The sequence below is a fragment of the Hemiscyllium ocellatum genome, chromosome 11 (assembly GCF_020745735.1).
Source record: "Hemiscyllium ocellatum isolate sHemOce1 chromosome 11, sHemOce1.pat.X.cur, whole genome shotgun sequence".
In the NCBI taxonomy this organism is placed as follows: Eukaryota; Metazoa; Chordata; class Chondrichthyes; order Orectolobiformes; family Hemiscylliidae; genus Hemiscyllium; species Hemiscyllium ocellatum.
Window position 1 is genome coordinate 27726050 of NC_083411.1, and position 13346 is coordinate 27739395.

The window sequence follows — 13346 nt, forward strand, 5'->3', positions numbered from 1 at the left end:
ACATTGAATATTTTCAAGAATAAGTTAGATACGCTTCTTAGGGCTAATGGAATCAGAGGACATGGGGAAAAAGTGGGAACACGGTACAGAGTTGGATGATCAACTATGATCATGTTGAGTGGCCAAATAGGCTCAGAGGGCTGAATAACATACTCCTGTTCCTATTTTTAATGTTTTTATGTTTCAATATTTCCAAATCAGGATAGTGTGTGGCTTGGAGGGAACTTACAGTTGGTACTTCCCCCATGAATTTGCTGCCCTTTGTCCTTCAGGAAGTGGTCATGGGTTGAGAAGGTGAATTTCTACAGTGCATTTGGTACTCACTGCTGCTTCTAAACAACTGTGGAGGAAGGATGTCAGGTTTGGCTAAGCTGCACTCATCAAGGCAAGTGGAGAGTGCTCCATTACAATCCCAGCATGTATCTTGGGGATGGTGGGCAGGCTTTCAGTCAAGAAGCAAGATCCTACTAGGATTCCTACCCTTTGACCTGCTCTTGTAATCATTGTATTTATATAGCTAGGAGAAAGTGAGGTCTCAAGATGCTGGAGTATCAGAGCTGAAAATGTGTTGCTGGAAAAGCACAGCAGGTCAGGCAGCATCCAAGGAACAGGCAATTCGACGTTTCAGGCATAAGCCCTTCATCAGGAATCCTGATGAAGGGCTTATGCCCGAAACATCTAATTTCCTGTTCCTTGGATGCTGCCTGACCTGCTGCGCTTTTCCAGCAACACATTTTCAGCTATTCATATAGCTAGTCCAGTTCAGTTTCTGGTCAACAGTTGATTGTGGGAAATTAAGTAATGGTGATACCATTGAAATTCAAGGGACAATGGATAGAGTCTCTCTTATTAGAAATTATCATTGCATGCCATTTGCGTAGAATGAATGATACTTGTCATTTTTCAGTTGTAAGGTAGGATGTGTGATGTATTTGCTTTATTTTTAAGTTTGGATGTTTGCATTTTTAACTTGCGAATATGGGTTTTTCTATGTGTGAGTGATTTAATTATTAGCTCATAGTGTTTCTAAGGTCTTGATGATTTCTTTTAAAACAATTTGAGAGAATAGTTTTCAGAGATAATGGATTTTAATTTACATTAGGTAGATTTACAACTGAGCAAGTTAAACAACTGAGCATCAAAGTTTCTGTTGGAAATTCTACAATTGATTTTTATATCTTAAGGGAAACACTAAAGCTTGGAAAATAATTTTTTTTTAGTTTTCAGTTCAGGGCATTCTGCAAAAGTCCTTGGATGAAGATGAATGTACAAAGCAGTGCTGCTAAGAAAGGGAGAGGACCTCGAATACCTGAGAGTAGAGAATTCAGTGACAGTCCCAGATGAGAGCGTTTGGCTAATAACCCTGTAAAGATTATTTGAAGTGTTTAAACTTACAGTGTATGAAAGTTCCAGCAAAAGGCTATCAGATTTTTATAGACTAAAAATTTAAGTTCATTAAGACCAGCAAGCAGTTCAGAAAGGTTTTCTCTGGTGTTAGTATGGTGCAAGGGCTGCTTTTGGCTATTATCAAAGGGTGATTTTGGGAATGATTAAAGAAGTTTTGGGATAAATGGGCTTGCACATGTAAAATGATTATAAACAATGTGCTTTCAAAACCTTGAAAGTCTTATTATATATAAACAGTTTTCCTGTTCTTCATTTTGTTTATTTAATAGTATTAATGCAGAAACTAAATCTGCAACACTGCATGTTTATGTTTCAGTGAGAGACTACCTCATTCAAATAAAATAAAAATGATGTTTGGAGCCAGATTTCAGTCTGGCATCTGACTTGTCTGATAATGACATCAGTTGGGATCATGACGCAACTCAAGCCAGGACAGTATCCAGGTTTTGCTACAGTTGGACATTAATTGCTTCAGTATCTGATGAGTTGCAAATGTTGCTGAATCTTGTGCAATCATCAGTGAACATTCCCACTTCCATCCTTATGATGGAAGAAGATCATTAATGAAGTAGCTGATGATTAACTTACAGTATTAACTGATAGCACACTATCCTGCAGTGATGTCCAGGAACTAAGATGACTAACCTCCAACAACCACAATCATCTGCTGATGTGCCAATTATGACTTCAAACATCAAAGAGTTTTTGTGCTGATTCCCATTAAGTCTAGTTTCACTAGGATTCCTTGATGCCACACTCAGTCAAATGTGACCTTGATATCAAGGGTTGTCACTTTTGCCTCTCCATTTATTTAGCACATTTCAGAATCACTAGTCTTGTTTCAGAACCAATTAAGTAACCCTATTTGCCAAAGCTATCTCATGTCCCCTTTTTTGCCCTCCTGCTTTCCCTCTTAAGTATATTCCTACTGCCTTTATACTCTTCTAAGGATTCACTCGATCTCTCTTGTCTATATCTGACATTCTTCCTTCTTTTTCTTAACCAAGCCTGCAATTTCTCTAGTCATCCAACATTCCTTGCACCTAACAGCCTTTCCTTTCACCCTAACATGAATATACCGTCTCTGCACTCTTGTTACCACATTTCTGGAGGCTTCCCATTTTCCGGTCATCCCTTTACCTGAGAACATATGCACCCAAACAGCTTTTGAAAATTCTTGCCTAATACTGTCAAAGGATAATCCAAAGGGTTTTAACAAATACATTAAGGACAAAAGGGTAACTAGGGAGCAAATAGGGCCCCTCAAAGATCAGCAAGGCAGGCTTTGTGTGGAGCCACAGGAGATGGGGGCGATACGAAACAAGTATGTTACAACAGTGTTTACTGTGGGAAAGGACATGGAAGATATAGAATGTGGGGAAATAGATGGTGATATCTTGAAAAATGTCTATATTACAGAGGAGGAAGTTCTGGATGTCTGGAAATGCATAAAGGTGGATAAACCCCCAGGACCTGATCAGGTGTACCCTAGATCTCTGTGGGAAGCTGGGGAAGTGATTGCTAAGCCCCTTGCTGGAGTATTTTTGTATCATCGATAGTCACGGGTGAGGTGCCAAAGGACTGGAGGTTGGCTAATGTGGTACCCTTATTTAAGAAAGGTGGTAAGAACAAGCCAGGGAACTATAGATTGGTGAGCCTGATGTCAGTGGTGGGCAAGTTGTTGGTGGGAATCCTGAGGGACAGGATTTACACTTATTTGGAAAGGCAAGGACTGATTAGGGATAGTCAACATGGCTTTGAGCATGGGAAATCATGTCTCACAAATTTGATGGCGTTTTTAAAAATAGTAACCAAGAGGATTGATGAGGGTAGAACGATGGAAGTGATCTATCTGGACTTCAGTAAGGCAACAAGGTTCCCCATGGGAGACTGGTCACCCATCTCATGGAATATAAGGAGAACTAGCCAATTGGATACAGAACTGGCTGAAAAGTAGAAGACAGAGGGTGGTGGTGGAAGATTGTTTCTCAGATTGGAGGCCTGTGACCAGTGGAGTGCTACAAAGATCGGTGCTAGGTCCACTACTTTTCGTCATTTATATAAATGATTTCCATGTGAACATAGGAGGTATAGTTAGTAAGATTGCAGATGACACCAAAATTGGAGGTGTAGTGGACAGCGAAGAAGGTTACCTCAGGTTACAATGGGATCTTGATCAGGTGGGCCAATTGACTGAGGAGTGACAGATGGAGTTTAATTCAGATAAATGCAAGGTGCTGCATTTTGGGAAAGCAAATCTTAGCAGGACTTATACACTTAATAGTAAGTAATTCTTTGTAGTCCTCAACTCTCTGATGTACCAACATCCATTAACACCACCCCACACCCTCAACATTTCAGTGATGTAGCTGTCTGGGATAGAGAGGCCCCAACAGTCATTACCCTCTGAGGGAAGAAAACACTCCCCACACATTTACCTTGGTCTATTGACATGAACAAAAAGATATGAACACAGTGTCAGATTGACTGGCCCTGATATCATGGCAGGATTTGATTGAGCAAGGTGTCAATGAAACTGAACACAATTGAACTTAATGGGAATCAGGTGTAAATTCCCCACTGGTTGGGTCATTCAGAACACAATGTGGCTGGTGGCTGGTGGTCCTCAGGAGTGTTGCTGAACAAAGAGACCTTGAAATGCAGGTTCATAGCTCCTTGAAAGTAGAGTTGCAGGTAGATAAGATAGTGAAGAAGGGTTTGGTATGCTTTCCTTTATTGGTCAGAGCATTGAGTAAGGTGTTGGGAGGTCATGTTACGACTATACAGGACATTGGTTCGGAATATTTTGGAATATTGTGTGCAATTCTGATCTCCTTCCTATCGCAAGGATGTTGTGAAACTTGAAAGAATTCAAAAAAGATTTACAAGATGTTGCCAGGGTTGGAAGACTTGAGTTATAGGGAGAGGCCGAACAGGCTGAGGCTCTTTTCCCTGGAGCGTTGGAGGCTGAGAAGTGACCTCATAGAGGTTTATATAATCATGAGAGGCATGGATAGGATAGCCAAAGTCTTTTCCCTGGTTTGGAGGAGTCTAGAACTAGAGGGCATAAGTTTAGGGTGAGAGGGGAAAGATATAGAAGGGACCTAAGGGGCAACGTTTTCATGCAGAGGTTTAACTATATGGTTGAGCTGCCAGAGGAAGTGGTGAAGGCTAGTAAAATTGCAACATTTAAAAGACATTTGGATCAGTATATGAATAGGAAGGGTTTGGAGGGATATGAGCCAAGTGCTTGCAAATGGAGTTAGGTTAGGTTGGGATATCTGGTTGACATGGACGAGTTGGACCGAAGGATCTATTTCCGTGCTGTACATCTCTATGACTCTGACTTTAAGCATTTTTGAAATACTATATTGTAGTTGTAATGCACATCCAGTTCAACAATCAAAAAAGTTATAAGTGACCAAGTAATCTGTCTTTGGTTCTATTTGCTGAAGAATAAATGAACCCAAGCTATAATGCTTGCTTTTGTTCTAGCAACAGCATGAAATCCTTTACAACTACTTTAGAGATTTAAAATTACAACTGAAACATTACCCTTTCAGTCTTAACCTAGGATATATAATCAAATGTATAATGTGGGACTTGAAATCATAATCTTATGACTAAGAGGAGTAATGAGTTAACTCTAACACTCATAAGAAATTAATATTGCAATAGCTCTTGTATATCATAAAGAAGTATACCGGTGTGCTCTCATAATATTATTTGTGAGTAAATTCTTCAGTATCATCTGTTTCTCCCTGAATACCAACAAGCATGGAGTGTTCTAAAGAAGTCATATCAGTCCCAAAAACATTAACTGCTTCTCTCTCCCCATATGCTACCGGGTCAGCTGAATTTCTGCATCACTTTCTGTTTTTATAGCAAGCGTAGAAAAATAAGTTTTAAAAAGGCTGGATCAAAAGCTCTCTTCTTAAAGATTTTCTCTCTATTACAAAGGTTGTATTATTTTACAGCAGAGAAAAGCACGTTAACAGGCATGCTGTCCTTCATGACAAGATAATTTATCTTACATGAAAATCAGCCGACGCAAAACCGTATATTCATATCTGTACATGCTTTATTCAAAATCTGCAAGATTTATCCAATACTTGACATCAACTTGAATGCTGTTCTGAAGATACCAATGTAATTAATGTAGGATTATGCTGTAATAACAATGTGTTTTCTGCTATTATTGTTATGTGTGCTCAAATGAAAGGAATAGCAAATCATTTGGTCCAGTGGCAAGCCCTACCACTCACAAGACCCTGTTGCTGAAATAGGGTGACAGCAGCGTACATAAAGTACTGGTCACATTTCTAGTCAAAGCTCCTGTAAAACAGTAGTCTCTGGCAACATGCTAGGAATACAATAAATGCTCAAGAGCGTGATATAATTTGGAAATCTGATTAAGTGGATAAAACTTAATTTTACCAATCCTTCACTCTTTCTAATCTACACCCTCTATAAACATGGTTCCTGTTGGAATCATGGGATCAGTGAATTGACCCTTTGCTTTTAGTTTTCAAAGAAAGAAATAAGAAATTTTTAAACCAAAATGAGTAAAAATTCATTAGCTTTGTTTTGCTATTCATTAACATGCCCTGCTCCAAGCTTATTAATTCTTATCAATCATTGATTTGATAGCCTTCCTATAAGACTAAGGTGACTGATATTGGTCTCTTCAAAGATTTATTTTACATTTATTTCAAAACCTGGCTACATATATAAAAATGTACAAGGAACTAAAGTGATATTTACTCTGTATCTGAATAGTATTGTTGATAAATATTTACTCCTGGCTATTACTGTTACCCATGTAAATGTGCTAACAATGGAACAGGTAAACTGGAAGCTGTTAGCTTAGGAGGGCCTTTGAAAGGAAAATAAGCTCTTAATAATTAGATATTGGTGCGATCAGCTAAAAAAGAAGCCAAATAGAGCTATCAGGGATCATTAAATCTATTCATGCCAGCTTTCTATGTATGCTTGGAACTGGATTGCTGACAGAAGTAAATCAATAGAGATGTGTGATGAGATTTGTAACAATTAACAACATTCTTTCACTTTTTGTAAAATTAGATTTTGAAAATATATTGTCATAATACTTTCCAGAGTGTTCCACTCTGAGATTTCATAATCTAGGCAATTGTTATCCAACTTAATATATTCCATTGACTCCAAAACTTAAAAGACACCAGACGATATAAATACCAATAAATTCCGTTGCCCTGTTCTACTGCTATTGTAAAGAGAAGATCTCCATGCTAAAAGGGTGAGCATCTGAAGTTTTGACACAATGGGGCAGGGTAATTTGGGAAGAGTGATAGCCTGTCTATGGGCAGCAGGTTTGTGGGGGACTGGGGTGAGGTTAAGGTTTGGGATAGTTGGGATGGTGCGGCCATGTGCAGGGGAGGGTGAGAAGGCCTGGAAGACTGGAGTGGGTGGTTATTGCATGTTCTCAAACTGAGCAGTGAGGCGATAGAGCTTGGATGGGTCCTTCCAAATCTGGCAGTCGCAAGGAGGAAACCAGAACACCAGGAGCAAATAGGCCTCAGAGAGGATCACAGAGGCACCATCTCTACAAAACCTGAGGCTTGAGGCCCACACCATGTTAGTTCGTAGCAGCAGCGGGAGCAGACAAATTGCTTTGGAATGAAGAGTTTGAAAAAGTGGCAAGGAAATCTGGTCAAGCTGATTAGTTGATGAGTGCAGTGATTGGGAAGAGATAGAACTCATTGAGATCTTTGGGGTTATTAACCTGGACCACTCAGGAAAGCCTCAGCTGACCAATATAACCAGGAGATTAGAACCTCCTCAGTTGAGTAAATTAATAAAGAGCACCAGCACAAAGCATTTTCAACCTCACCAGAATGCAAGGGAATATGTTGAGCATCTGACTTTGGCAAGGTAGAGGTAATAGATGTTCAAGATATGAAAAAATAAACAAAAAAGATTAAATTAGCTGTGGGCTCGGTTACATTAAAGCCTGAAAGCATTTAATTAAATCTAATAAATTAAAGGATGTTATTATCTATTGAATTTAATTTAATTTGAATTTTTTTAGTGATGGCAAAGATAGTGAACAGGGAAATGTCTATTGATGTTATTTACAGTATATGGAATTCCTTGCTATAGTCTTACTAGACAGCATTAACTGAACTACTCTCACCTACTCACCAAGGTATCTCCTTTAAACATTTAATCAAACTCGTCTGTAATGATATCCCCTGAACAAGGTCATGCTGACTATCCTTGATTAATCCTTGCTTCTCCAAACAAAGATTAATTCTATCCTTCAGAATTCTCTCCAAGAATTGCCCTACCACTGGTATTAGAGTCGCTGATCCATAGTTCTCTAGTTTATCCCTACCAAACGTTTTGAATAATCAAGGACATTAGATGTCTTCCAATTCTCTGGCACCTGTTCTGTAGCCAGGGAGGAGTTGAGAATTAATTCAGGGCCCCTGCTATCTCCTCCTTGCCTCCCACAGCAGCCTGGCATACTTCTCATCTGGGCCTGGGGATTTATCTAACTTTAAGCCAGCTAAAATTCTCAATAGTTCCTCTCCCTCAATTGTAATTTGTTCAAGAATATCACAGCTCTCCTCCCTGATTTTCTGTATGAATATTGTCCTTCTCTACAGTAAATACAGAAAAATAGTCATTTAAAACCTCAGTGCACCTTCTTATTCCATCCAGATTGCCATTTCGGTCCCTAACAAGTTCTGTTCTTTCCCAATGGTTATCCTGTTGCCCATCAATACAAGTAAAGTATTTTTGAATTTTTCTTTATCTTACTCACCGCCACTTTTGCATGTCCTCGTCCTTCTGACTAATTTCTCGTTTAAGCAATGTCCTGCACTTTCAATATCCTTGTCAGGTTTCCAACTTTTGAGCCCTTATTTTACACCATAAACTTCTCTCTCTTTCCCTTCTTCAATCCTGTAGATTCTCTGCCATCTAGGTTTCTCTGGACTTGGTGATCCCACCCTTTATCATTATGGGAACACCTTGGCCCTTCAGTCTCACTATTTCCTTTTTGAAAGACTCCAATTTCTCTGATATAGATTTCCCCAGAAGTAGCTGCACCTGTCAACTTTGGCAAGATCCTGTCTTATTATACGAAAATTGACCTGTTCCCAATTCAGAACCTTTATTTCCAGTCCACCTTTTTCCTTTTCTATGACTACTTTAAAATATCACTGAGTTATGGACAAACACAAGAAAGTGCTTCCCCACTGACGCTTCAAACACTTGCCTGCCTTTGTTCACTAAACTTAGGTGCACCATCTTCCTTTGCAGGACTTTCTACATGTTGGCTTAAAAAGCTGTCCTGGTTGTAGTGTAAGAATTCCATCCTCTTTAGGTTTTTCACAGTTTGGTCTATCCCATTTAATATTGGGGATTTTGAACACCACCCCCCACCCAATTATTACCCTATTGTTTTTATGCTTCACTGAAATTTGCCTACATACCTGCTGTTCCATTGCTCCCTGACTTTTGGGGGGTTTATGGTACTGGTTTGTTGTCCCTGTTTGTTTTTAGGTTCAACTGAAATGTCAATTGGGGAGCCATGTAAGACATTGTTGCTGTTTATTGCAGTAATGACTCAATGATCAGTATTGTAACACCACCTGCTCTTCAGCATCCCTTACCTGTCTTGTCTTAATGGTCACCCTGGAATATTGACTCCTGTCCCTCCCTCAGCCATGCTTCTGTAATAACAATGATATTGTATCCCAAAGTCTTAATCAGGACCTTCATTTTATCTGCCTTACCCATAAGTTTCTTTGTTATAAAATAAATGCCCCCCCAGCCTTTCTGTGCACCCTCGTACCTTAACTTGACTACATACTGACTTCAGGCTGTCTTGTGTTATACTTGTCTGTGTATTGTACCTCCCCTCTCAATCCCATCCATCAACAGACTAGCTAACCCACCAAAGCGATGTTTAGTGTCATAGTCATAGAGATATACAGCATAGAAACAGACCCTTCGGTCTAACTCATCCATGCCGACCAGATATCCCAACCCAATCTAGTCCCACCTGCCAGCACCCGGCCCATATCCCTCCAAACCCTTCCTATTCATATACCCATCCAAATACCTCTTAAATGTTGCAATTGTACTAGCCTCCACCACTTCCTCTGGCAGCTTGTTCCATACACATATCACACTCTGTGTGAAAAAGTTGCCTCTTAGGTCTCTTTTATATCTTTCCCCTCTCACTCTAAACCTATGCCCTCTAATCTTGTATTCCCCCACCCCAGAGAAAAGACTTTGTCTATTTACCCTATCCAGGCCACTCATGATTTTATAAACCTCTGACGTCACCCCTCAGCCCCCAATGCTCCAGGGAAAACAGCCCTAGCCTATTCAACCTCTCTCTATAGCCCAAAACCTCCAACCCTGGCCACATCCTTGTAAATCTTTTCTGAACCCTTTCAAGTTTCACAATATCGTTCCGATAGAAAGGAGACCAGAATTGCACATAATATTCCAATAGTGGCCTAACCAATGCCTTGTATAGCCTCAACATGACCTCCCAACTCCTGTACTCAATACTCTGATCAATAAAGGAAAGCATACCAAATGCCTTCTTCACTATCCTATCTACCTGCGACTCCACTTTCAAGGAGCTATGAACCTGCACTTCAAGATCTCTTTATTCAGCAACACTCCCGAGGACCTTACCATTAAGTGTATAAGTCCTACTAAGGTTTGCTTTCCCAAAATGCAGCACCACGCATTTATCTAAATTAAACTCCATCTGCCACTTCTCAGCCCATTGGCCCATCTGGTCAAGATCCCGTTGTAGTCTGAGATAACCTTCTTCGCTGTCCACTACACCTCCAATTTTGGTGTCATCTGCAAACTTACTAACTATACCTCTTATGCTCACATCCAAATCATTTATATAAATGATGAAAAATAGTGGGCCCAACACCGATCCTTGTAGCACTCCACTGGTCACAGGCCTCCAGTCTGAAAAACAACTCTCCACAACCACCCTCTGTCTTCTACCTTTGAGCCAGTTCTGATGGCTAGTTTTCCCTGTATTCCATGAGATCTAACCTTGCTAACCAGTCTCCAATGGGGAATCTTGTCGAATGCCTTCCTGAAGTCCAAATAGATCACAGCCACCACTCTGCCCTCATTAATGCTCTTTGTTACTTCTTCAAAAAACTCAATCAAGTTTGTGAGACATGGTTTCCCACACATACAGCAATGTTGACTACCCTTAATCAGTCCTTGTCTTTCCAAATACATGTACGTCCTGCCCCTCAGGATTCCCTCCAACAACTTGCCCATCACCGACATCAGGCTCACTAGTCTGTAGTTCCCTGGCTTGCCCTTATCACTTTTCTTAAACAATGGCTCCATGTTAGCCAATCTCCAGTCTTCCAGCATTTTACCTGTGACTATCGATGATACATATAACTCAGTAAGAGGCCCAGCAATCACTTCCCTAACTTCCCACAAAGTTCTAGGGTACACCTGATCAGGTCCTGGGGATTTATCCACTTTTATGCATTTCAAGATATCCAGCACTTCCTCCTCTGTAATATGGACATTTTCCAAGATGTCACCATCTACATCTGTTTGCCATATTTCAGTTCAGGTACAACGCATCAGACCTGTACATTTCCTGATATCTCCAAAATTAGACCCAGTAATACAGTCTTCACTCCTGCATCAAGTTTTCAGACACACATTCACCTGCTGTACCTGCAATTTCCTTAGCATATGGCACTAGGAGCAATCCAGAGATTGTAATCCTCAAAATCCTGCTTTTCAATCGGATACCTAGAGATCTTTTTTTTATTTTACAGGACCTCATTTCTCTTTCTACCTATGTTGTCATTCCTATTATAAACCATGACCTCCCCCTTCAGAGTGCCTTGCAACCATTGAAAGGTATCCTAGACATTGGGCCCAGGGACCACAGTGGTTCACTTTTGCAGCCATTGAAGCATCTCTCTATACCCTTCATTATTGACTCTCCCAACTCTGTTGCTCTTCCTCTCTTTCTTTTCCCCTTATGCAGTTGAGCTCTGCGTCCATGCCCCAGAAGAACTATCATTTTCATCATTTTCCATCTCAGTAAAGCTATTCTTGAGTGAGATACACTTTAGGGTGCCTGACGTCCTGCCTGCCTCCCTTCTTTGGATTGATAGACACCTGTCTGACTGCTCCTCTTCAGGCTTTGGGGTGACCAGGTATAAAAACATGCTCTCCATGTAATTCTCAGCCTCATTAGTGCATTGCAGGGCCTTCAGCGCAGTCTCGAGGTCCAAAGCCTGTCATTCAAGCTCGTTAACTTAATTGCAATTCCCCCTAATGTGCTCATTCAGAGCGTTAGGAATATCTAAGACTTCCCACAACCTACTGGCTGTGCATCACATAGCCTATCTGTTTAATTTCAAGAATGAATTAATTTGATGGTTCAGAAGACCATCAGTAATTCTTCCAGATCCAAGGTCCATGTGATTCATATTAACACGGATTTGGGCTTTGAGAGAGGACAGACTATAGAATCTATTCTGGTCTCAGTGTATTTTTAATATATTCAGGGAAGATGGCTTCACTGGTTGAGCCATCATTTATTGCTGATCTCAAATTGCCCCTGAGAAGGGTGGTGGTGAGATGCCTTGCCCAACAAGAGGGATTTCCAGGATTTTGATCCAAGGACATGGAAGAAAAGGTGATATATTTCCAAGTCAGAATAACAAATGGCGTGGAGAGGAGCTGTCAGGTAATGGTTCCCCTAAGCCTCTGCTACTTTGGAGCTTCTAGGTGACAGTAGTTGATGGGTTTGGCAGCAGTTACTGAAGGAACCTTGGTGAACTTTTGTAGTCCATCTTCTAAATAGTACACACTGCTGCTTATGAACATTGGTGGAAGATGGAGTGAATGTTTGCGAATGAGCTGCCAATGAAGTGGGCTACTTTGGCATGGAGCCAAACAGCACAGAAACAGACCCTTCAGTCCAACCAGTCCTTGATAGTGTTGAGCTTGCTTAGTGTTGTTAGAGCTGTTCTCATCCAGACAGGTGGGTGGACTCCATCACATTCCCGACTTGCACCTTGTAGATGGTGGACCGGTTTTGAGGTCGGAGGAGGTAAGTTACTTGCTGCGGTATTCCTAACCTCTGACCTGCTCTTGTAGCCACTGTATTTATATGGCCACTTCAGTTCAGTTTCTAATCAGTCATCACATCCAGGATGTACATTATGTTACAACCCAGAACAGCAGGCCAAACCACATCAGCCTCCCAAACCCTGGATTCACAACACAGTAAAATTCAAGCATACAACAACTCCCAAATCATCCATTTATTCCAAACCAGACTTTACAAGTAACAGAGATCAGACAACAAATTTATACATAAACAGAAAACTTGATGAGTTATTATTATAATGTAACTTTAGCATAACATGGGTAAACAACAAATCAATCCACTCAATATCTATGGTCTAAATGCACTCTTCTTTAAACAATACCCTCCTCCCACAGATGGGCAGTCACAATTAAGGAATAAATTAAAAGCAAAGTAAAGATTCTAGTTTGCAAGATCAGCAATTTCATGATGGGTACTAGGTCTTCAGAAATCCTTGAATGATGTGCTGTATTCCAGACTGTATCTTGCTTGAGTTCTGCTGTCATCGATTTGTGCAAACAACGTCCGCAGACGACTTGAGACTTTTACCTATATCTTATAGATTGGGTTTTCTTTTGCCACAAAACCTTCAACCTTCAACTAGAAATCAAACTACTCAGAGCCAAACTCCCAGAAGCTTCCTATCCAGCAGCTTCCATGCACACAGCCCTCTGCCCAAAACCCAGACCAAACCTGTTCAAACTATGGCCTCTCTTCATTTTCCAACATTCTCTGCAATTGGGTGGCCAGCACTGTCCTGCCTTTGACTGAT